The sequence below is a fragment of the Melanerpes formicivorus genome, unplaced genomic scaffold, assembly GCF_026170545.1.
Source record: "Melanerpes formicivorus ecotype bairdi unplaced genomic scaffold, bMelFor1.0.p_v2 SCAF_85, whole genome shotgun sequence".
Lineage (NCBI taxonomy): Eukaryota > Metazoa > Chordata > Aves > Piciformes > Picidae > Melanerpes > Melanerpes formicivorus.
Window position 1 is genome coordinate 2,144,403 of NW_027142437.1, and position 25,585 is coordinate 2,169,987.

Below are 25,585 nucleotides of genomic sequence, written 5' to 3' on the forward strand. Positions count from 1 at the left end.
AGTCCTGTGTCCAGTTCTGGGCTCCTCAGTTTAAGAAGGAGGTTGACTTGCTGGAAGGTGTCCAGAGAAGGGCAACAAAGTTGGTGAGGGGTTTGGAACACAGCCCTGTGAGGAGAGGCTGAGGGAGCTGGGGTTGCTTAGCCTGGAGAGGAGGAGACTCAGGAGAGACCTTCTTGCTCTCTCCAACTACCTGAAGGGAGGTTGTAGCCAGGAGGGGGTTGGTCTCTTCTCCCAGGCAGCCAGCACCAGAACAAGAGGACACAGTCTCAAGCTGTGCCAGGGGAAGTTTAGGCTGGAGGTTAGGAAGAAGTTCTACACAGAGAGAGTGATTGCCCATTGGAATGGGCTGCCTGGGGAGGTGGTGGAGTCACCATCATTGAAGGTGTTCAGGAGGAGACTTGCTGGGGTGCTCGGTGCCATGGGTTAGTTGATTAGGTGGTGTTGGATGATAGGTTGGACGCAATGATCTTCAAGGTCTCTTCCAACCTATTCTATTCTATTCTATTCTATTCTATTCTATTCTATTCTATTCTATTCTATTCTATTCTATTCTATTCTATTCTATTCTATTCTATTCTATTCTATTCTATTCTATCTTGCAGAGAAAGTGGCTGGCAATGCCCTGCCTGAAAACAAAAGCTCAGCCTGCAAAGGTCAGTTTAGGAAACAGCACATAAGAACATGTCACTTGTCAAAACTGCTCCCTCTATAGGCTCTTGGAGCCCACAGGGTGTGAGTGGAAAAGGGAGAAGAGTTTCTAAGTATGGTTCAGTTTATCCACCCACTTACATGTCCTGAGCTAAGATCAAAAGACTTGACAGCTCCTTAAGAATGGGCAGGGAGGGATGGCTGTAGCTGGTGCATGCAGCACTGCACTGGGGTACTGTGGGAGAAGGTCCTCTTGTAAGCAGCTTTACTTTGAAAAGAAAACAGGCAATGTAAGTGCAGTCCTCCAGGTGCCTGCATCTCAGCTCTGACTCAAGTCTTTGGAAGAGGAACTTTGCTGTCCATTGGCACTGTGGTTCATCATAGAATCAACAAGGTTGGAAAAGACCTCAGGGATGATCAAGTCCAACCTATTACCTAATACCTAACACCTCCTGACAACTAAACCATGGCTCCAAGTGCCACATCCAAGGCTTTCTTGAACACTTCCAGGGACAGTGATTCCACCACCTCCCTGGGTAGCACATTCCAGTGGCCAATCTCTCTAGCTGGGAAGAACTTTCTCCTCACCTCCAGCCTAAACCTCCCCTGGCACAGCCTGAGACTGTGTCCTCTTGTTCTGGTGCTGGTTGCCTGGGAGAAGAGACCAACCCCCACCTGGCTACAACTTCCCTTCAGGGAGTTGTAGAGAGCAAGAAGGTCTCCCCTGAGCCTCCTCTTCTCCAGGCTAAGCAACCCCAGCTCCCTCAGCCTCTCCTCACAGAGCTGTGCTCCAGACCCCTCCCCAGCCTCACTGCCCTTCTCTGGACTCGTTCCAGCAAGTCAACCTCCTTCCTAAACTGAGGGGCCCAGAACTGGACACAGGACTCAAGGTGTGGTCTAACCAGTGCAGTGTACAGGGGCACAATGACCTCCCTGCTCCTGCTGGCCACACTGTTCCTGATGCAGGCCAGGATGCCATTGGCCTTCCTGGCCACCTCGGCACACTGCTGGCTCATGTTCATCCTACCATCAACCAGCACCCCCAGGTCCCTCTCTGCCTGGCTGCTCTCAGCCACTCTGCCCCCAGCCTGTAGCACTGCCTGGGGTTGCTGTGGCCCATGTGCAGAACCCAGCACTTGCCCCTGTGGTTCACCTTGCTTTACAGAGAGCAGTGTGTCTTTACCCCAGAGCTCATGCTGCAGCAGCTGCAAGGTGTGACCTGTGTCGGTGGAACACATGTGCTAACTGTGAGGAGTTATGAACATATGACCACATGATTATTAGTTGTGCTGTGCACTTTATGTTTTCTTTCCCTAATAGCTGAAATATATCTGCATCAGTCATGAGAGTGGGAGCTGTGTGCCTGCCCTCAGACTCCAGATCACTGAGTAGTTCTTGTGCCTGGTTTCAATGCCTAACACACTCTGAAATCTAAAGGGATAATAATCAGCTTTGACATCTTTCAGTTTAGAGGATCAGTTTATTTTAAACACCAAAGCCATAACTGGGGTGGTGTTGATCACATAGGCATCCTAGTCATGGAATCAGCAAGGTTGGAACAGACCTCTAAGATCATCAAGTCCAACCTTCCACCCAGCTCCTCCATGACCAGGGGACCATGCCCCAAGGTGCCAGAGAGTGCCCAGCCTCTTCTCCTTGGTGGCAAGCCACAGGACCAGAGGAAGGGGTTTCAAGCTGCACCAGGGGAGGTTCAGGCTGGATGCTAGGAAATATTTCTTCACTGAGAGGGTTCTCAGCCATTGGAATGTTCTGCCCAGGGCAGTGCTGGAGTCACCATCCCTGGGGGTGTTTAAGCAGCTGTGGAGCTGGGGCTTAGGGACACGGTGTAGTACTGACACTTCAGTGCTGGGTCAGGGGTTGGACTGGATGAGCTTGCAGGTCTCTTCCAACCAGATGTTTCCTGTGATCTACTTGTTTCTTGAATACCTCCAGGGATGGTGACTTCACCTCATCCCTGAGCAGCCTGGTCCATGCCTGACCACTCTTTCAGCAAAGAAATTCTTCCTGATAGCCAACCTAAAGCTCCCCCGATGCAGCTTGAAGCCATTGCCTCTTGTCCTGCCTTTATTTATTGGGGAGAAGAGGCCAACATCGGCCTCACTACAACCTCTTTTCAGGTAGCTGTGGAGAGCAGTGAGGTCTCCTCTCAGCCTCCTAGGTAACACTTTAACCCAGGTGCAGCCGATTTGAGAACTGAAGCTCTGTACCACTAGAGGGCATGAAGCAATCATTTAGGAGCTGTGAAGAAGACAGGAAGAATAACCCACACAGATGAGGTGAAAACTGCACCACAATCAAGCTTTGTTTTTGCCTTCAAGATGTACTAAAATCATCTCACAAAACTTCTGATGGCATCAGTGTAAGGGCAGGACAGGACAGCAGCACTCTGAGCTGGGTTAGGAACTGGCTGGAGGCTGAGCCCAGAGTGTGGTGGTGGATGATGCCACAGCCAGCTGGCAGCCAGGCACCAGTGGTGTGCCCCAGGGAGCAGTGCTGGGCCCCAGCCTGTTCAATATCTTTATTGATGATCTGGATGAGGGCATTGAGTCCATCAGCAGTAAATTTGCTGACAACACCAAGCTGGGGGCAGGAGTTGATCTGCTGGAGGGTAGAGAGGCTCTGCAGAGGGACCTGGACAGGCTGGACAGATGGGCAGAGGCCAAGGGCAGGAGATTGAACACATCCAAATGCCGGGTTCTGCACATTGGCCACAGCAACCCCAGGCAGAGCTACAGGCTGGGGTCAGAGTGGCTGAGAGCAGCTCCAAAATCTGCAGGCTCAGTGTATCTCCACCAAGTGTTCCGTGGCCCCTGGGACTTTGCTAACAAAGCCATTCATTCAGTGTAGCATTTGCTGGGATGGCTTCATAATGAGATCTAATAGCCAGGAGAACCTAGGTACTGCTTAGGCCACACCTGGAGTCCTGTGTCCAGTTCTGGGCTCCTCAGTTTAGGAAAGATGTTGAGATGCTGGAAGGTGTCCAGAGAAGGGCAACAAAGCTGGGGAGGGGTCTGGAGCACAGCCCTGTGAGGAGAGGCTGAGGGAGCTGGGGTTGCTTAGCCTGGAGAAGAGGAGGCTCAGAGGAGACCTTCTTGCTCTCTCCAACTCCCTGAAGGCAGGTTGTAGCCAGGAGGGAGTTGGTCTCTTCTCTCAAGCAACCAGCACCAGAACAAGAGGACACAGTCTCAAGCTGTGCCAGGGAAGGTTTGGACTGGATGTTACGAAGAAGTTCTTCCCAGGAAGAGTGATTGGCCCTTGGGATGTGCTGCCCAGGGAGGTGGTGGAGTCACCATCACTGGAGGTGTTTAGGAAGAGCCTGGATGAGGCACTTGGTGCCATGGTTGAGCTGATCAGATGCTGCTGGGTGATAGGTTGGACTCAGTAATCTCAAAGGACTTTTCCAAGCTGGTTAATTCTGTATGTGATTTCTGAAGATCACAGTCTCACAGTCTCACACTCTCACTAAGGTTGGAAGAGACCTCGAGGATCATCAAGTCCAAGCTGTCACCACAGACCTCATGACCAGACCATTGCACCAAGTGCCACTTCCAATGCCCTCTTGAAAGAGATTATCTACTCCAACCCTCCCCCCATGGATATCAGCTCTTAGTTGCTTATTTCTTCTCCACAGAGCTAACTCTCATATCACAAAGCAGACTAACCTTGAGAAGATCTCCTTCTGGTCCTTTGCTGTTGAGCTGTGCCGGCTCCCTGTTCCCCTGCTGGTGTTTACAAGTAGCTGATCTGATTGCCCATCCAAAGGGTTTCCATTCCTTTCAGGGTAAGCTGTGTGCTCTGTGGTTTTCTTTTAATTCCTTCCTGTCATTTTGAAAGCTTGGCAAGCTGTTTGCCATTAGAGGCTGCCTGCAGCCTCACCCCTTCCACCTGCTGTCAAAGGCCTCATTGTCTCCTGAGTCTCCTTTCCCCTCACCTTTCACATCAGCCCTTTCTTATCTTCTGGGGTTCTTTATCCCCTTCCCTTGACCTTCAGAAAGGTGCTTCCTAAATGAATATTTAAAGAGTCTGCTTGTGGGTAGGAGTGAACCTAGACATTGCCCAGGGAAAGCAGCTGGGGTTTAGGCTGGACCTTAGGCACAAGAGTGCTCAGGGCTTGGGATGTGCTGGGCAGGGAGGTGGTGGAGTCCCCAAGCTTGGCTGTGTTTCATGGTGGTTAGGCTGTGGTGCTTGGGGCTCTGGTTTAGGGCTGAGCCTTGCAGAGTAGGGTTGGGCTTGGTGTCCCTGAGGGTGTCTCCCAGCCTGAATGTTTCTGTGACTCTGTGATTCTCTACTAATTTCTGTGCATATTCTACAATGCTTAATGGCTTAAATGCTATGAAAAGACCTGACAGATTTAGGGATCCTAACCCATGCCTTTGCTTCCCCCTTTGTCACAACTGTTAATTGCACCTTACATCTACCACTACATCTCCTCCAGGAGTCTTACATCTACTATGCAGCAAATACAGGATCAGAAGCCTGTCTGATACCAAGCAAAGATACAGAATCATAGAATCAGTCAGGGTTGGAAGGGACCACAAGGATCAGCCAGTTCCAACCCCCCTGCCATGGGCAGGGACACCCCACACTACATCAGCCTGGCCAGAGCCTCAGCCAGCCTGGCCTTAAACACCTCCAGGGACAGGGCCTCAAGCCTCCCTGGACAACCCATTCCAGGGCTTCACCACTCTCATGGGGAAGAACTTCCTCCTCCCCTCCAGCCTGAATCTCCCCACCTCCAGCTTCATTCCATTCCCCCTAGTCCTATCACTGCCTGAGATCCTGAGCAGTCCCTCCCCAGCCTTCCTGTAGCCCCCTTCAGATCCTGGAAGGCCACAATGAGGTCACCTGGGAGCCTTCTCTTCTCCAGACTGAACAGCTCCCCATGGTGAAGAACTTCCTCCTCCCCTCCAGCCTGAATCCCCCCACCTCCAGCTCCATTCCATTCCACATGCAAGGCACTTGAATTATTTTCTGGCTGTTATGGTTGGTTGGGTTGGGTTTGGGTGGGGTTGGTTTCTTTGGTTGTTTACTGTGGGCTTTGGTTTGGGTTTTTGGTGGGTTTGTTCTTGTATTAGTTTGGGTTTGGGGGTGGTTTTTTTTTGGTCTTTTCCATTTTTCCAGGTTTTGTTTGTTGTGTGTGTTGCTTTTGCTTGGGCATTTTGGGTTTGTCTTCTGTTTCAAGATACACTGAGTGTGACAGAGTGTTCTCTCTGAAGATCTGAGGTAAATAAGGCTTGGATCAGTCACATTAAGTTTTCCTGAGATAAGCATGATGCTTTCAAAAGGCTTGGGTATTTTGTGCTGTGCCTGCCCTTGTTTATACTGGCTACAGCTGATCTAAGCAAGACCACAGAGAGAGTTTACACCAGGCTCAAGTTCAAGCAGAAAAGTCAGGTTGAAGCTTGGAAACAACTTTACCTTAGCTGAGTGCCTTTATTCCCCAGGGACACATGTCCATAGGTGGGGGTTGGTCTCCTCTCCCAGGCAACATTTCAATTAGTCAGTGTAGTTACCACAGTCCCACAGTGCATTCTTCACAGAAACAGTGCTTGGCCATTGGAGTGTGCTGCCCAGGGAGCTGGTGGAGGCACCAGCACTAAACAGAGCCTGGATGAGGCATTTAGTGCCATGGTTTAGTTGATTAGATGCTGTTGGGTCATAGGTTGGACTTGGTTGGACTTGAAGGTCTTTTCCAACCTGGTTAATTCTGTATTCTGTATTAGAGGTTGGAAGGGAGCTCCAGAGATCACCCAGTCCAAGCCCCCTGCCAAAGCAGCAGCACCCAGGGCAGGCCACACAGCAATGCAGCCAGGGGGGGTTGGAAAGGCTCCAGAGAAGGAGACTCCACAACCTCTCTGGGCAGCCTGCTCCAGGCCTCCCTCACCCTCACCCCAAAGAACTTTCTCCTCCTGGGCAGCTGAAACCTTCTCTGCTCAAGTTTGTCTCCAGTGCTCCTTGGCTTCCTGCTGTGCAGCACCCACAAGAGCTTGGCCCCCTCCCCTTGACCCCCAGCCCTCAGCTCTTGAGAGACATTGAGCAGATCCCTCTCAGCCTTCTCCTCTCCAGGCTAAACAGCCCCAGGGCTCTCAGGCTCTCTTCCCAGGGGAGATGCTCAAGTCCCCTAAGCATCCTCCTGCCTCTGCCTTGGACTCTCCCCAGCAGCTCTCTGTCTCTCTTCAGCTGGGGAGCCCCAAACTGGACCCAGGATTGCAGCTGTGCTCTCAGCAGGGCAGAGCAGAGCAGAGGGGGAGCAGAACCTCCCCAGCCCTTCTGGCCACACTTTTCTTGCTGCAGGATCCCCTTGGCTCTCTTAGCCCCCAGGGTACAGAATTATGTTGGGGAACTCTTGCAAACCTGGAGAGTTTTGGCTGTTGCCTTCTCTTGTGCCTGCTTATTCATGGAAGAAACCTGAGATGGGATCTGGGATGCCAGAAATATTTACATAAGAGAAAAGAGAGCTGTTAATATTCAATTCTATAAATGGATTTAGAGTTTATATGAGCCATATATGTTTGGACTAGATTTGGGTTTGTGGAATCTCTCAGAAGTGCAGATCTTAGTGTTTGTGCAGTAATCTTTTTCCATTCATTCTTGTAATGTGTCCAGGGAAAGCAAAACTCTGGGATGGGATAATGGGACATGCACTAGCTGGGATTAAAGCAGGGAACTGGTGGCTTATTATCACAGAACCACAGAATCACAGAATAACCTGGGTAGGAAGGGACCTCCAGAGGTATCACAGCATCACAGTATCACCAAGGTTGGAAGAGACCTCAAAGATCATCGAGTCCAACCTGTCACCACAGACCTCATGACTAGACCATGGCACCAAGTGCCACATCCAATCCCCTCTTGAACACCTCCAGGGATGGGGACTCCACCACCTCCCTGGGCAGCACATCCCAATGATCAATGACTCTCTCAGTGAAGAAGTTTCTCATTACCTGTAGCCTAAACTTCCCCTGGCACAGCTTGAGACTGTGTCCTCTTGTTCTGGTGCTGGTTGCCTGGTAGAAGAGACCAACCCCCACCTGGCTACAACCTCCTTTCAGGGAGTTGGAGAGAGCAAGAAGGTCTCCCCTGAGCCTCCTCTTCTCCAGGCTAAGCAACCCCAGCTCCCTCAGCCTCTCCTCACAGGGCTGTGTTCCAAGCCCCTCACCAACTTCATTGCCCTTCTCTGGACTCGTTCCAGCAGCTCAACCTTCTTCCTAAACTGAGGGGCCCAGAACTGGACACAGGACTCAAGGTGTGGCCTAACCAGTGCAGAGTACAGGGGCAGAATGACTTCCCTGCTCCTGCTGGCCACACTGTTCCTGATGCAGGCCAGGATGCCATTGGCCTTCTTGGCCACCTGGGCACACTGCTGGCTCCTATTCAGGCAGCTGTCAGTCAGCACCTCGAGGTCCCTCTCTGTTTGGGAGCTCTAGGTCATCAGTCCAGCCCCCTCTGCAGTCAGCAGGGACATCCCCAACTAGAGCAGGCTGTCCAGGGCCTTTTTGAGTCTCACCTTGAACATCTCCAGGGATGAGGCCTCAACCCCCTCCCTGGGCAACCTCTTCCAGTGTTCCACCACCCTCATAGTGAAGAACTTGTTCCTAACATCCAATCTAAATCTGTTCTTCTCCAGCTTTAAGCCATTGCCCCTCACCCTGTCCCTGCAGGCCATTCCTTTCCCCTCAGCATTTCAAGTTCCACAGGTCCACAGATCACGTAGCAATGAGCTCAAGCTTCTGTCAGTAGAATGTGCAGGGCTACACAGCTCCCCTGTGAAGGGACACTGAGCCCCTGTGAAGAGACTGAGAGTCCTGGGGCTGCCTTGAGAAGACTGAGAGGGGATCTCCTCAATGTGTGCAAATATCTGAGGGCTGGGGCTCAAGTGGAAGGGGCCAAGCTCTTTTGGGTGGTGCACAGCAATAAGACAAGGAACAACAGGTTCAAACTTGAACATGGAAGGTTTCACCTCAGCAGGAGTAGAAACTTCTTTATGGTGAGAGTGCCAGAGCCCTGAAGCAGGCTGCCCAGAGAGGTTGTGGAGTCTCCTGCTCTGGAGCCTTTCCAACCCCAGCTGGATGCATTCCTGTGCAGACTCCCCTGGGTGATGCTGCTCTGGCAGGGGGCTTGGACTGGATGCTCTCTGCAGCTCCCTCCCAGCCCCTGATGTACTGTGGCAGTGTGATACTGTAATGCCTTAAGCCAAGAGAGGTGTAACTAATCAGAACTTGCACTGAAACATGTGAATGGCAGAGAGCTGATGGCAAGGGTAGCTGCAGTCTGGGGATGTGCAGTGGGGGAAGCCTTCCCCTAGGCTGCAGGAAACCAAGCAAGGGAACAAGAGATGGGGCAGAGTGGAGCCATGGAACGCAGCTCCCTCTCCTCTCCGCCGGCTGCCATGAATTAACCCCGGCGGTTAGGTAGGTGGCACTCTCTGCTTGGAGATGTCAGGCCGGGGCTTCACCTCTCACGGACAGCCCTCACTCAGTGGCACTGCTTTGCAAGGGCAGAGGAGCTTTCCTGGCTGATCTAGTCCTTAGGCATCAGCTTTAGTGCTGCGTTCAGATGATCTGCTTTGCCTGGGGAAAATCTTTTACTGGTCTGCATATCATGTTCTGGGCTGATGAGGACTGGCCTCAGGCTGCTGCATGTCAGTTGAAGGCAATACATTGGTATGGAGGGGAGAGGGCTGGGGAGGAGAAGGCTGAGCGGGATCTGATCAATGCCTATCAATAGCTGAGGCCTGGGGGGCAGGAGGGAGGGGACAGGCTCTGCTCAGTTACCCCTGTGATAGGACAAGGAGCAATGGATGGAAACTGCAGCACAGGAGGTTGCAGCTCAGCAGGAGGAGGAACTTCTGCCCTGGGAGGCTCCCAGAGCCCTGGAGCAGGCTGCCCAGAGAGGTTGTGGAGTCTCCTGCTCTGGAGCCTTCCCAGCCCTGTCTGGATGTGTTCCTGTGTACCCTGTGCTGGATTCTCTGCTCCTGCTCTGGCAGAGGGCTTGGACTGATCTCCAGAGGTCCCTTCCAAGCCCCAACCTCCTGTGAGGCTGGGACTTTACCGAGGTCTCCACAGTTACACAATGACAATAATGGAATTGTATCTGTTGGATCATTGCACTTTTCCTGCAAGCCGCAGGGCTACCAAAGAGAAGAGAGCAGAAAGAAGTGAATCCATCGTGAAGACAAACGGGCAGCCCCTCCCCTGCTGTGAAAGAGATGTTGATCTACCGCTTGCAATTAAGGCACAGTTTTCTGCTTCACAGCTCGTTAGGCTTCCTGAAAGGACTGGGGCACTAAGTAGGTTGGACATAATTAAGCTGAGCTACAAGGAGAAGAATGTTTTGCTTGGTCTTTCTCCATTCAAAGTGTGAGTGAGGTTTGTCTTTGATTCACCTGGGGCAAATGTTTATCATATTCTTTGCAGATACTACCAATAATTGCCTACTTGTAGCTGATGTCTTCATCTTCCTTTCCAAGTGCTTTTTCCTTTAGATAGATCACAGGATCACAGCCCCAGGGCTCTCAGCCTCTCCTCCCCTGGCAGTGCTGCAGTCCCTTCAGCATCCTTGCAGCCCTCCCTTGGACTCTCTCCAGCAGATCTCTGTCCTTCCTGAACTGGGGAGCCCAGAACTGGATGCAGTATTCCAGGTGTGACCTCACCAGGGCAGAGTAGAGGGGAGGAGAACCTCCCTGGCTCTGCTGGACACACTGCTCTTAATGCACCCCAGGATCCCCTTGGCCTTCTTGGCCCCCAGGGCACATTGCTGTGCCATGCAGAACTTGCTGCCCCCAGCACTCCCAGCTCCCTCTCCACAGGGCTGCTCTCCATCACCTCCCAGCCTGTGCTGCTGCAGTTTATTCTTCCTTCTCAGATGCAGGACTCTGCATTTGTCCTTGTTAGTGTCATAGTATCAGTCAGGGTTGGAAGGGACCCCAAGGATCATCTAGTTCCAACCCCTTGTTGAACCTCATTAGGTTCCTCTTTGCCCAGCTCTCAGTCTGCCCAAGGCAGATCTTCACAGAAGTGAGATGAGGGCCAACATGAACTGGAAGGTGATGTTTTAGTCACACTACAAAGATCTGTAGCAATTCTGTTGGACTCTCTTGGGGTTTGGAGAGTGCACAAATGGATCTTGAGGTAATACAGGAGTATTTCATAGTGTCATCATAGTGCCAGTCAGGGTTGGAAGGGACCAGAGCAACATCTCATCATAGGACTACTCATTGAACATATGCTAGGTGTCCTATCCAGGGAATATTTAAGCCTCAAAGTAGCATTCCTTTTGTATTTCTGTTTGTCCTTATTCACCTGATGGCTAAAGGATTAAACCAGTAGGATGCTTGCCTATTGGCTTGATTATTTCTTAACCCCTGTGGGTAATCTGGGTGGGCTCTTTCATGCTGTCAAGATACCTGCTAAGGAACAGTAAGGAGCTCACTATATTTAGTCCCTCAGGGGAAAGGCTCAGCTCTGATGTGTTTTATTATTTTAATGATAATTACTTTCAGTCACTTCCTTGGGGAAAAGTGCTGCACAATTGTTTGCACTCTGTGGACATCCAAAGAGGCTGAGACAGGGCCCTGGGCAACCTGGTCTAGTTGAGGATGGTCCTTCTGACTGCAGAGGGAATTGGACTGGGTGACCTTCACTTAGAGATCCCTTCCAGCCCAGCCCATGCAATGATTCTGTGATATCTGTGCAGTGCTTCCAAAACCCAGGAGAAACACAGCCAGCTCCTGTAGCACAGCATCACAGAAGCACCAAGGTTGGAAGAGACCTCAAAGATCATCCAGTCCAACCTGTCACCACAGACCTCATGACCAGACCATGGCACCAAGTGCCACATCCAGTCCCCTCTTGAACACCTCCAGGGATGGGGACTCCACCACCTCCCTGGGCAGCACATTCCAATGACTAATGACTCTCTCAGTGAAGAACTTTCTCCTCACCTCCAGTCTAAACTTCCCCTGGCACAGCTTGAGACTGTGTCCTCTTGTTCTGGTGCTGGTTGCCTGGCAGAAGAGACCAACTCTCTCCTGGCTACAACCTCCCTTCAGGTAGTTGGAGAGGGCAATGAGGTCTCCACCTGAGCCTCCTCTTCTCCAGGCTGAGCAACCCCAGCTCCCTCAGCCTCTCCTCACAGGGCTGTGCTCCAGACCACTCCCCAGCTTTGTTGCCCTTCTCTGGACACCTTCCAGCAGCTCAACCTCCTTCCTAACCTGAGGAGCCCAGAACTGGACACAGGACTCCAGGTGTGGCCTAACCAGTGCTGAGCACAGGGCAGAATGACCTCCCTGCTCCTGCTGGCCACACTGCTCCTGATGCAGGCCAGGATGCCATTGGCCTTCTTGGCCACCTGGGCACACTGCTGGCTCATGTTTAGGCAGCTGTCAATCAGCACCCCCATGTCCCTCTCTGTTTGGCAGCTCTCTAGGTTTAGATGTTCTCTGCAGGGTTGTTAACTTCCACTGGAACATCTCTAGCCCTGGATAAATGGAGAGGTTGAAAGCCACTGGTTAGCCCTCTCAGCCTAGCCCATGAGGTGACCCAAGCCAGACAACAGGAAATCACAGAATAGCTTAGTTTGGAAGAGACCTTAGAGACCATCCAATACATTGCAAAGTTTCAGTCTGCTGGAAGCAGAAAGTACAATAATTAGAGGATCACAGGACAGTAGGGCTGGAAGGGACCTCTGGAGATTCACTGAGTCCAACCCCCCTGCCAGAGCAGGACCACAGAACCCAGTGCAGGTAATTAGCTGCTGGGCTGCATGACACATCACTGAGGGAAAGGATCTAATCTGATTTACCCAGTCTCTCTAAAAGATGTTTTAATGCACTGCAACTTGCTGTTTTGCACAGCCTTGCTGGTGCAGGAGGCAATGTTAGATTGTGAAATAGCTTATTCTGGCCTGGGAAGCAATTCATTGTGGTCAGCTCATTTTTATCATAGTCTTTAAAGCAGCTGCACAGCACTCCTGGGGTGTGGCAGGGAAGCAAATATGATGATTTACTCCATTTCCACAGGCTTGGGCTGGCTTTTCCCTCCAGATTTGTGCTTCATACTGTCTCCATTTCTCCCAGGTGTAATTGAGAGCCAGGTTCTGGAGCTCTGTACTCAAGAGGTATCTAAAGTTACTCTGAAGTTCTCACTGTCACCTCTGTCATTTTTCATAATGCTTCTCACTGTCCTCTTGCTGCACCTCCTGTTCCTGATGTGACTGTGTCACACCTGAAGTGATCTCTGAATTGGACCTTGCTTCATTTGGAGAGGGCTTATGAAAGGCTGTGCAGTCCTGGGCCCCTCAATTAAAGAAGGACATTGAGACACTTGAAGGTGTCCAGAGAAGGGCAACAAAGCTGGAGAGGGGTCTGGAGGTTGGAAAAGACCTCAGAGATCCTCCAGTCCAACCTATCACCCAATACCATCTAATCAACTAACCCATGGCTCCAAGTGCCATGGCAAATCCCTCCTTGAACACCTCCAGGGACAGTGACTCCACCACCTCCCTAGGCAGCACATTCCAATGGCCAACCTCTCTTGCTGGGAAGAACTTTCTCCTCACCTCCAGCCTAAACCTCCCCTGGCACAGCTTGAGACTGTGTCCTCTTGTTCTGGTGCTGCTTGCCTGGGAGAAGAGACCAACCCCCAGATGGCTACAACTTAGTATCATAGTATCAGTCAGGGCTGGAAGGGACCACAAGGATCATCTAGTTCCAACCCCCCTGCCATGGGCAGGGACACCCCACACTAGATCAGCCTGGCCAGAGCCTCAGCCAGCCTGGCCTTAAACACCTCCAGGGACAGGGCCCCAACCACCTCCCTGCACAACCCATTCCAGGGCTTCACCACTCTCATGGGAAAGAACTTCCTCCTCCCCTCCAGCCTGAATCTCCCCACCTCCAGCTTCATTCCATTCCCCCTAGTCCTATCACTGCCTGAGATCCTGAGCAGTCCCTCCCCAGCCTTCCTGTAGTCCCCTTCAGATCCTGGAAGGCCACAATGAGGTCACCTGGGAGCCTTCTCTTCTGCAGACTGAACAACCCCAACTCCTTCAGTCTGTCCTCACAGCAGAGCAGCTCCAGCCCTCTGCTCATCCTCCTGGCCCTGCTCTGGACACCTTCCAGCACCTCCAGATCCCTCTTGTAGTAGGGGCTCCAGAACTGGACACAGTACTTCCCTTCAGGGAGTTGCAGAGAGCAAGAAGGTCTCCCCTGAGCCTCCTCTCCTCCAGGCTAAGCAACCCCAGCTCCTTCAGCCTCTCCTCCCAGGGCTTGTGCTTGAGGTTTGTGACTGTGTTGAGGATCTTAAGGCACTGATTTATGTTTGGTTTCTGAATCTGTCTGACAAGTTTGCCACTAGCAGAATCAATCTCAAAGGCAGGTGTTTTGGAGATGTCAGAAAAGGGAGTAAATAGTGTGAGGAAAGTAGGAATAGAAATGTTCAGGATGCAATTAACTTTAAAATTCTACATGGGCTTCATAGGAAAAGAATTCCTCTCTCTGGGCAAATATTTGGATTGTGGAACAGCACAAAGTTGGGTTGGGTTGTTTTTTTTCTTTGCAAGATTAGAAACTGGACAACTAAACTAAATTTATGAGCTAAAGAGCAGAAATATGTTTTTACCTTGGGTAATAGGGCAATAGTCCCTCTGCAGCCTTCTCATAGCCCCCTTCAGGTCTGGAAGGCTGCTCTAAGGTCTCCCTGGAGCCCTCTCTTCTCCAGGCTGGAGATGAGGCCAGAGTGGAGCTCATCTAGTAGATGGAAGGATTCAGGACTAATGTAGTGCTGAGAGCTTTGGCTTTCATTTAAAGTGTTAGAATTGTTTACTCTGGAGTGTTGTATCCTGGCTGCTTAATTAAGAGATCAGGAAATTATCAGAAATGGTAAGAAAGTCACTTCTTAGGCTTAGCTGTAGGATGGCACTAGGATGATGCTCTGTATTGAGACTGGGACCTAAGCTACCAAGTCTCTTTTGTGGTTCTGTTTTTCCTGTTGCTCCCCAGCCTCCACAACTGTTCAGAATGACCATTTCCCTCCTTCAGCAGGGGAAATACTTAGAGCTGAGCCATTTTCATGCTGCAGGAAGTCTGGCACTTGGCAGTGGAGCAGGCTGCCCGGGGGAGTCACGGGAGGGGTGGACCTGGCCCTGTGGGACACTGCTTAAAGGCTGTGGTGGTCTGAGGCTGACTGCTGGACTCGGTGATCTTTGAGGCTTTTCCAACCAAAACAGTTCTCTGATTCTATTCTCTACACTTCCAGGAATGCAGATTAGTTGCACTCTTTCCTGTGCTAGAAGTCCTTCTGTTTTCTTTGTTTTCCTTGCAAGATCCTCTGTTTTCTGGTGTGCTGTTGCTGCAATGCACCCTGTGTTGCAGGCTTGATATGGGTGGTGCACAGCTGGGCAGTAAGCTTGCAAGTGTAGAGGAGTGAGCAGGCTTGCATCAGCAGGTCCCTGGTGAAACCCACCCAGCAGGGCTGGCAGCAGAGCGTGCCTCCTGAGAAGCTGCATTGTCCTCCACTCAGCAAATGTGCCACTAACTAATGGGGGAGAGAGGCTGAGCATCATTTGGGTTTGCTGAGATTTATGAGCCAAGGCAATGGTTTTCTTTGCCTGGTTTCTTATGCTTGAATGGGTAATATTCTATTAATGTTGCACTTGGAGCAAGAAGTGAAGGCCAGGGTAGTCAAGCCCTTACTCATCTGATTGGAATACTTCCATTTTATATCACAGTATCAGTCAGGGATGGAAGGGACCACAAGGATCAGCTAGTTCCAACCCCCCTGCCATGGGCAGGGACACCCCACACTAGATCAGCCTGGCCAGAGCCTCAGCCAGCCTGGCCTTAAACACCTCCAGGGACAGGGCCCCAACCACCTCCCTGGACAACCCATTCCAGGGCTTCACCACTCTCATGGGGAAGAACTTCCTCCTCATGTCCTTATGAGGGAAGGCAACTCAGGGTTCTTTTTAGCATGTGGATGTATGTGACTCACAGACTCACAGAAACATTCAGGTTGGAAAAGACCCTCAGCATCACCAAATCCAACCCAGAACCCTACTCTAAAAGGTTCACCCCTAAGCCATAGCCCCAAGCACCACATCCAAGCCACCTTTGAACACAGCCAGGCTTGGGGACTCAACCACCTCCCTGCCCAGCACATTTCAATCCCTGACCACTCTTTTCCCTAAGGTCCACTCTATACCTCCCCAGGGGCAGCTTGAGGCCATTCCCTCTTGTTCTGTCACTAATGACCTGTGAGAAGAGAGCAGCAGCAGCCTCTCCACAACCTCCTTGCAGTGAGTTGTGGACAGCCAGGAGGTCTCCCCTCAGCCTCCTCTCTTCCAAACTAACCATCCCCAGCTCCTTCAGTCTCTCCTCATCAGATTCATTCTCCAACTTCACTTCATGCAACACCAAGTTTGGTGCCAATAGATTATGTGTCTCTGCAACCATCTTCTGTAAAGCAGAACTGTTTCTATTTTCAGACAGCCCAGCTCCTCTCTCCAAGCCAAACACTGAAATGGACAGAATTAAATTGGTGTGATTATTCTTTGGCCTCCAAGATGAACTGCTGCAAGTGTGTGGTGCACTTACAAATGTGCCATCAATAGCTAAGCATCAGTGACTTGACATAATAGCTAAGATTTACTTCATGTTTGGAACTTAACTCTTTGGGAAGGAAAGCATTTCTGTTCATTTTCCTGGCTTGCTTAGGGAATAGCACAGATGAAGCAGAAGTCATTCCAGAGACAGGGGCAGAGCACCAGGCTGCAGCTAATCCCTAGCTGCTTCACTCAAGGGCTTGGACTCAGCTCCAAGTGTCTCATATAGTTGTTGCTCCCTTTTCATAGAATCCCAGAATGTTAGTGGCTGGAAGGGACCTTGAAAGCTCATCCAGTCCAACCCCCCTGCCAGAGCAGGGTCATAGAATCACAGAATCAACCAGGTTGGGAAAGACCTCAGAGATCAGCAGGTCCAACCTATCACCTAACACCTCCTGACAACTCAACCATGGCTCCAAGTGCCACATCCAAGCCTTTTGTGAACACCTCCAGGGATGGGGACTCCACCACCTCCCTGGGCAGCACATCCCAAGGGCCAATCTCTCTTGCTGGGAAGAACTTTTTCCTCACCTCCAGCCTAAACCTCCCCTGGCACAGCTTGAGACTGTGTCCTCTTGTTCTGGTGCTGCTTGCCTGGCAGAAGAGACCAACCCCCACCTGGCTACAACCTCCTTTCAGGTAGTTTTAGAGAGCAATAAGGTCTCCCCATCACCCAGAGCAGCTCACACAGCAACACATCCAGCTGGCCTTGCAAGAGCTCCACACAGGGAGACTCCACAGCCCCCCTGGGCAGCCTCTGCCAGGCTTCTCTCACCCTCACAGGGAACAAATATTTCCTCCTGTTTCCATGCAACTTCCTATTCCTCAGCTTCCACCACTGCCCCTTGTGCTGGCATTGGGCAGCCCCAGCAGAGCCTGGCTCCAGCCTCTGGGCACTGCCCCTGCACAGCTTTATCAACAGGAATGAGGTCACCTCTCAGGCTCCTCCTCTCCAAGCTCCAGAGCCCTCAGCTCCCTCAGGCTCTCCTTGTAAGGAAGATGTTCTACTCATTTGATCATCTTAGCATCTCTGTGCTGGACTCTCTAGTACCTCCCTATCCTCCTTGACCTGAGGGGCCCAGGACTGGACACATTATTCCAGAGGTGGCCTCAGCAGGGCAGGGTATTTGCACAGCCACCCAGCATCACTGAAGGACAATGTGATGATTTGCTTGAGTCCTCTTTTGTTCTGAAAGACTTGGGTGTCTCCAGGGAGAAATTCTGAGTGGGAAGGTTGTATGTGCCTTTCTACTTTCTTTCTCCCCTTTCTTCATTCTCCCCTTCCTTCTCTCTTGAATATCACAGCTCATGACTAGGGAAAAGCTTTCCAAAGGAGGCCCATTCAGGATTTCATTCTGAAGCACAGCTCAGCTGAGAGCAGAGCTGCAGGGGTATGGAATTTTCCTCACCAGGAGCTGGTGTGCCATGAGGTGGTAGAACTTCACTCTGAGATCTGCAGCCTATTTGGAGGTGGTTTGTGGACTGAGAGCTGCTGTTTCTTCTGCTCTGTTGATTAAGAGACTTATGGCTTAGGATTAGGACCAGTAATTAGATCCAGAAGTAAGGGTGGGTACATCAGAATGTCCAGAGCCCTGGAGTAATGCCTTCCTAATGCTTGTGTCAAACAGTCTGGGATTTGTGTGGCTTTCCTTTTCTCCTTCAGTGAGAGCTAGGGACAGAGTAGGAACTACTGTAGGAAGCTCTGGGTCTGGGGGAAAAACCTTGCCTTTGGAATCACTATCACACTGAGAACTTTCCAGCCTGAGCCTTCCATGAGTTTCCTTGTGTCTTCTTAAGACACTTAAACTCTGTGGAAAAAGCCTTCTGCTGCAGAGAAAGCTCCCCCCCCCGCCGTGTCATTTCTCCTCAAGTGAAGTGCTGCATACCTTTCAAATTATAAACTTCCTACTTATCCTCACTGGATAAATAATTGAACTCATCTGCTGTGGGCACAAGTATCCTTTCTCCAGCCGTCTACGATATGTGCCTCAACACACATCTTGTCCTCGGTGCTTCAGTCGGGAGTCGCTGCCCTGAAGTCACTGGAAGCCCTTAAAAGGGTCTGTCAGTTTCCCCACGCTCTTTCAGCGCATGTAGTAGCTGGGCTCTGCCGTGCTGCTTCCCCTGATCATTCAGCAGCTGAGGAACTCGGCAAAGCCTGCTCCAAACTTCTCAGCTGTTGACAGGCTTGACTTGCTGAGAACACTGGTTAAATATAGCACAAGCGAGCTGAGCTCAACAAAGTCATCGCTGTAGCACCGTGTGAAGAGACCAGAAGAGGGGAAATACAATCTGAGAACTGAACTGCCAAAGCCTACCACCACCTAGCAACAGTTGAAAAAACTCTCAAACAAAAGTCTGGGTGAGACAGAGGCTGAGCATACCTCCTGCCTCTCCTGCCTGGGATTTCCGCGAGCCGAGAGGCAGCTCCGCTCTTCTCCCCTCTGCCCCGCTTCCTTCTGGACTGCAGCTGCTGGCAGACCTAGGGAAGGGGGAAAAGCTTCTCTCCCGGTGTCCTCCTGGGCTGGATCAGTCTGCTGCAGCGGCAGTGTGGTGGGACAGGCTCCCCTGGTCTCGCAGCACGCAGGATATACTCCCAGGTCCGTGCTGCTGACAGGTAAGGCTGAACTAACCACCCCAGTGCATGCTTCTGAAAAGAAACTCCTGGGTTTCTAGTGACTCTTGGCTCTTCCTGCTATCAGCAGCATGACTTGGAAAGGGCAGTAGCTGAAAGCTGGGTTAGAAGTCGTTGGGTGTGGGAACAGCTTTTATTTCATAGTACCATAGTATCACAGTATCATAGTACCATAGTATCATAGTACCATAGCATCAGTCAGGGTTGGAAGAGACCACAGGGATCATCTAGTTCCATCTCCCCTGCCATGGGCAGGGACCCCCCAGTTTCATTGTATGTTTCTCCATTTTCTTCAGAGAAAAGGAGAAAGTTGCTTAAATCAACTTCTGCAGCTCCTAGAACGAGCACCAGCAAGCAGCTAGCACACCATGAATTACACTTCACCATGTAGCTTGCCTGTGTCTGCTCACATGCTGACAGAAGGCAGAGCAGCATTTAAGAATAGAATCCATGTCATGCCTTCCCAGGGACAGTCCAGCAGCTCTTAAGCACAGTGACAGCCTGTGTGAGAAGTTAAGAGGCAGCAGCCCCGCAGCTCGGAGCGCTCTGTATCCCTGCTCATTTGTACCTCTTGCTTCCTGACTCGGAGTGCTCTGTATCCCTGCTCATTTGTACCTCTTGCTTCCTGACTCGGAGCGCTCTGTATCCCTGCTCATTTGTACCTCTTGCTTCCTGACTCAGAGCGCTCTGTATCCCTGCTCATTTGTACCTCTTGCTTCCTGACTCAGAGTGCTCTGTATCCCTGCACATTTGTACCTCTTGCTTCCTGACTCGGAGCGCTCTGTATCCCTGCACATTTGTACCTCTTGCTTCCTGACTGGCTTTTAGCGCCCAGGCACACCTGGTGCCTCCTCTGCTGCCCCTGGGACACCGGCTCCTGGCTCTTCCTCTTGTACTCGTTCCCACAGAACGAATATTGATCTCTGCTCGATCCATGAGCTCTATAATGCAGCCCTCCTAAACGCTGCCCTTATCTCCGTTGTACCCAAGCGTGCCTGAGCCGTGTCCCTGTTCCCCAAGCGCTTGTCTGCTCTAGCAGTAGAGAGGAGAGAGCCGTTCTCAGGTCTTTCCCTCTGCCGGCAGCCCGGCAGCTTGTTTGTCTGTTGGCAATGCGTGTCCTGTGATCCCACAACGGGCATCTGCTTTAGAGGAGGAATCGCTCGGTATGATTTGCTTTGTCTAAGCTGACAAAAGCTGGGCTTGGTCAATGGGGGAGGGAATTCCCTCCGCCCCGTCCTTTAAGCGCCTGTTCTCCCGGCAAAAGGCATCTCGGCCGCTGTGAAGTTTTGAAAGAGGGGCTGGCTACCTGGCTGCGACAGGAATTCAGTCAGGAAGGCAAAGATTGCAAGAATGCACTTAACCCCCGCGGAAACCCTGCTCACACATTTATCTGGGATCGTCTCAGATGAAAACTATTTGTCCTGGAGAAGGCAGGGAGCTCCCGAGCCCGGGCTGAGTGGCTGCGGGGCATGACCCAGGCTGCGGACTCCGGGCTCGCCTCGCAGAGATCAGAGTCTCTTGCCTTAGCTAAATAACTGTACTTTCATCCCAGCATGCTGTATAGATGACATCAATGCCACAGCTTAGCAGTCGCATGCTTACATATTCGATGTAATTAAAATACTCTGAAGCAACTCCTGTCTGAGAATGTAGCTGCCTGAGAAACAGTAAGATAGAGGAAGTGTTGGGAGGGAAGAAAATGCTCAAACCCAAACCCAAGGCAGGCTGCACTTGGTTTTATAGCAAGGGGCACATGACTTAAGCACTCAAGAGAGAGCCTATTTGGTGGCCATGATTTAATGTGATAATGATTACTGTGCAATGACTCCAGCACTGTGTGATCCCAGATCCAAATCTCACAAGGAAACTTTGGCATTGCCTTTTAATACAGACATATCCTGAGGAAGTTCAGTTTTGTGTGTGTGTGTGTGTGGGAAAGCTGTGCAGTGAGAACTGAAAGTGTCCCAGTATGATGTGTGCAGTTCTTGTCATCTTGGCATGAGAGGGAAAATTGCTGTCTCTGCTCTGGGCTGAGCTAATTGGCAACTCCCAAACTGTGGAGAAATGGCAAATGGGAGCTTCTAAATATACAGAGAAGAATCCAAGGGCAGGAGATTGAACACATCCAAGTGCCAGGTGCTGCACATTGGCCACAGCAACCCCAGGCAGAGCTACAGGCTGGGGTCAGAGTGGCTGAGAGCAGCCAGGCAGAGAGGGACCTGGGGGTGCTGGTGGATGGTAGGCTGAACATGAGCCTGCAGTGTGCCCAGGCAGCCAGGAGGGCCAATGGCATCCTGGCCTGCATCAGGAACAGTGTGGCCAGCAGGAGCAGGGAGCTCATTCTGCCCCTGTACACTGCACTGGTTAGGCCACACCTCGAGTCCTGTGTCCAGTTCTGGGCTCCTCAGTTAGGAAGGAGGTTGACTTGCTGGAACGAATGGGCTGCCTGGGGAGTCCCCATCCCTGGAGGTGTTCAGGAGGAGACTTGATGGGGTGCTTGGTGCCATGGGTTAGTTGTTTAGGTGGTGTTGGATTGGTTGATGGGTTGGACACAATGATCTTGGAGGTCTCTTCCAACCTGGTCTATTCTATTCTATAAAAAAAAAGTCTGGGGAAATGCTGTGCTAATTATTGACTGCTGATTGGGTTTGGTTCCTGCTTAGCCTGAGGGATGGTTTTACAGTTGTGCTGCTCTGGCACTATTTACTTTTAGCACAGTTTTGCAAAGGAAAAGGGAGATGAGGGAAGAGAAAAGGAAGGGAGATTTTGCTTTGGACCTGGTGATCTCTGCAGGTCCCTTCCAACCTCTAATGCTCTGTGGTTTGTTCTTAGCCCGATAGCTACCAACCAAAGTGACTTTTGCACAGGGAGATAGCAACCTCCAACATGGAGTTGTGCTTTCATATACATCTGTCTCCCTTTCCACTCCAGGATGGGGGAGGAGGCTAAAATTACTCTTCTCAACAGGTGTCCAGAGAGAGGCTCTGGGATTTTCCAATCAAATCTGTGGAATATGTGATGTGGCTATTCAACAGATGGCTTCATATTTGACAAATAGCCAACTCCACTAATGGCTGCAGTGAGACCAAGCTCAATTTTACATCAAATCAAAAAGTAATTTAGGCCTTGGCTGTCCACTTCATCGTGGAGAGTTTCTTGGAAGACAAGGCACAGTGTGCCCATTTATTTTCCCCAGTTTTGATTTTAGCTGGGTTCCCACCACTGTGGAACAAATGCTGCCTTTCATGGGGCTAAAGGCTGTGTATTCCCCCCAGTCTGAAGCCACTTCCAGCCTCTGCCTGTGGCTCTTTCTTTCACCTTAATTTCAGCACTATTCCAATGTGTGGCCTCTCGTAGCCAATCCAGCCACAGCTGAAGCCATCGTCGTGGTTAACTGAGTGTTTTGTCATCACCTGAGTCTTTCAATCTCCATGCAGAACATCTGGTTCTTTTTAACACCAAATTGGAAGCCTTGAAATTCATCTTGAAAGCTCAGCACTGTTCTGCCCCTGCCTACATCTGCCCTGATTGTCCCCTAGTGCTCCTGGCAGACTGTTAACCTTTGGCTCAGGGGTTCACTGCTGCATCCTCCATGCTACTGCTTTTAATAAGCTTGAAAGTGACCTGATGGGACATTGGCTTTCTTTAGCTCCTGTCCCTGCAGCAGCCATGGAGACCTTTTGGCTACATTTCCATACCTGAAGGGGACCTACAGAAGGGGCTGAGAAAGGGCTATTTACAAGGGCTTGTAGACATGGGATGAGGGGCTCTGGTTTGAGAGTAGAGCAGGGTAGAATTAGGATGGACATAAGGAAGAGGTTCTTCACAATGAGAGTGGTGAAATGCTGGAACAGGTTGGCCAGGGATGTGGTTGAGGCCCTGTCCCTGGAGACATTCAAGGTCAGACTGGGTATGGCCCTGGGCAGCCTGATCTAGTTGGAGGTGTCCCTGCTGACTGCTGGGACCTGGCCAAGCTGATCTTTGGGGGTTCCTTCCAACCTGACACAAGCTGTGAATCTCCAGAGATCTGCTGCATCTCCAACGACCCCACCAGTCTAAATTGTCTCAGCTTCACTTCTTTTCCAATTAACTGCATCCCATTTTAAGGTTGGTTGTAACATGACCAAGTAGGGGGCAGTAGTCTGTCCTAAAGGGCAGGAATCCTCCCTTGGCACAAATATTTGCCTAAATCTGGAATAAGGAGGTTTAAGAATAGATGTACTAAAGGTTAGACAAAGCTTGGTAACACACCCACACTGCACTTGTCTACTAACAGAGTCCTGTTGAGCAGGGGACAGCTGCTGAAGATGTAGGTGTGCTTCCTGCTAGCATCCTGTGGGCTTAGGACAAGTGTCCTGAGAAATCTTTTCTTGTCCTGGCAGGCCCTGCTGTGTTCCCCTGGGTCACAATTCCACCAGTGGAGCCCTTGCCATCCTGAGCCCTTTCCACTGACACAGGTGTCTCAGTGAAGCTCTTCCTGACACAGGAGCTTTCTGTTGGCACAGATTCTTTCTTCCCTGTGAGGGTGGTGAGAGCCTGGCACAGGCTGCCCAGGGAGGTGGTGGAAGCCTCCTGCCTGGAGGTGTTTGCAACCAGGCTGGAGGTGGCTGTGAGCTACCTGCTGTGGTGTGAGGTGTCCCTGCCCATGGCAGGGGGTTGGAACTGGCTGAGCCTTGAGGGCCCTTCTAACCCTGACAGTTGTGTGAGTCTATTTCCTGCTCAGGAGAGAGTCTGGGAGTGCTTAATCATGCTGGAGAATGTGGGACACCTCCTGTAGCTGTGAAAGTTGTGCCTTGATACTGGATACTGGAGTGTGTATTTTGTCCTTTCCTTTTGGGTCTCTTCAGCTACTCCTCCAGCTTCTGGACTTTGTGCATCACTTTTATCCCCACCATTATAGCAAAGAATTACTGAAATCAATGCAAACACAGAATCTGTCTAAACCAGGGCAAACTGAATGGTGAATGGTGCCACAGCCAGCTGGCAGCCAGGCACCAGTGGTGTGCCCCAGGGATCAGTGCTGGGCCCTGCACTCTTTAACATCTTCACTGATGATCTGGATGAGGGCATTGAGTCCATAAGCAGTAAATTTGCTGACAACACCAAGCTGGGGGCAGGAGTAGAGAGCTGCTGGAGCGTAGAGAGGCTCTGCAGAGGGACCTGGACAGGCTGGGCAGCTGGGCAGAGTCCAAGGGCAGGAGATTGAACACATCCAAGTGCCAGGTTCTGCACATTGGCCACAACAACCCCAGGCAGTGCTACAGGCTGGGGTCAGAGTGGCTGAGAGCAGCCAGGCAGAGAGGGACCTGGGGGTGCTGGTTGATGGTAGGCTGAACATGAGCCAGCAGTGTGCCGAGGTGGCCAGGAAGGCCAATGGCATCCTGGCCTGCATCAGGAACAGTGTGGCCAGCAGGAGCAGGGAGGTCATTCTGCCCCTGTACACTGCACTGGTTAGGCCACACCTTGAGTCCTGTGTCCAGTTCTGGGCTCCTCAGTTAGGAAGGAGGTTGAGCTGCTGGAACGAGTCCAGAGAAGGGCAACAAAGTTGGAGAGGGGTCTGGAGCACAGCCCTGTGAGGAGAGGCTGAGGGAGCTGGGGTTGCTTAGCCTGCAGAAGAGGAGGCTCAGGGGTGACCTTATTGCTCTCTCCCAACTACCTGAAGGGAGGTTGTAGACAGGCAGAGGTTGGTCTCTTCTCCCAGGCAGCCAGCACCAGAACAAGAGGACACAGTCTCAGGCTGTGCCAGGGGAGGTTCAGGCTGGATGTTAGGAAGAAGTTCTACACAGAGAGAGTGATTGCCCATTGGAATGGGCTGCCTGGGGAGGTGGTGGAGTCACCATCACTGGGGGTGTTCAGGAGGAGACTTGCTGGGGTGCTTGGTGCCATGGGTTAGCTGTTTGGGTGGTTTGGATTGGTTGATGGGTTGGACAGGATGATCTCGAAGGTCTCTTCCAACCTGCTCTATTCTATTATATTCTTGTAGCCCTCTTCAGGTCCTGGCAGGCTGCTCTTAGGTCTCCCCAGAGCCTCCTCTTCTCCAGGCTGAACACCCTCAGCTCCCTCAGCCTGTCCTCATAGCAGAGCTGCCCCAAGCCCCTGAGCATTTTCCTGGCCCAGCTGACTACAGGGAGGATTTACCCTGGGCTGTTCACCAGCTGGGGTCTGAGGCACTGAAAGAGCATTACCTTCATTTCCCCCCTCAGCTGATTGCTACATCTGGTATTTTAGAACTGAGAGGAATTCCACCATCCAGGTCCTTGATTTAGCAGCAATGTGTGTGCTGCAGATCAGCAACTGTGTGCACATGTGTGTGCCTTTGGTCAGAAGAGAAACACTCCCTGGCATTACAGGCTGCAGTGCTGAAGGAGTGGGGCAAACACCTCCCCAGTGCAGGGAAACAGGCTGGAGCTGGTGCTTTCTCCCTTAAATGGGCAACCCAGCCAGCTGCTGTGAGCTGACACAGGCAAAGAGGGAGATTGCTGTACCTGCTCCAAGTGCATTTCATTTCCAAGCTGATAAAAAGGAACTCCAAGCTGGGAGGGGGCCATGGCCAGGCTCACGCAGGGATGCAGCACTGGGGCTGCAGAATGAGAGCAAAGCCCTCAGTGACTTTCCAAGAGGCTTTTTCCCCCCAGTTTGATTTATTCCCTTTAAGGGCTCCTTAACACAGCAGGAGTTGCT

General features: G+C 51.4%; 1 protein-coding gene across 5 annotated transcripts in view; it reads left to right on the plus strand.

Moving 5' to 3' along the window:
* Nucleotides 1-25,585, plus strand: part of FILIP1 (filamin A interacting protein 1) — a 173,559-nt gene that overhangs the window by 23,273 nt on the left and 124,701 nt on the right. For 2 of the 5 annotated variants that reach the window (XM_068165161.1, XM_068165160.1), the window contains exon 1: nt 18,431-18,886. The exons of the other annotated variants lie outside the window; for them this stretch is intronic. The gene's annotated coding sequence lies outside the window, so the exon portion shown is untranslated. Of the gene's footprint in view, nt 1-18,430; nt 18,887-25,585 lie in introns of those variants that run through there. 5 annotated transcript variants of the gene reach the window in all.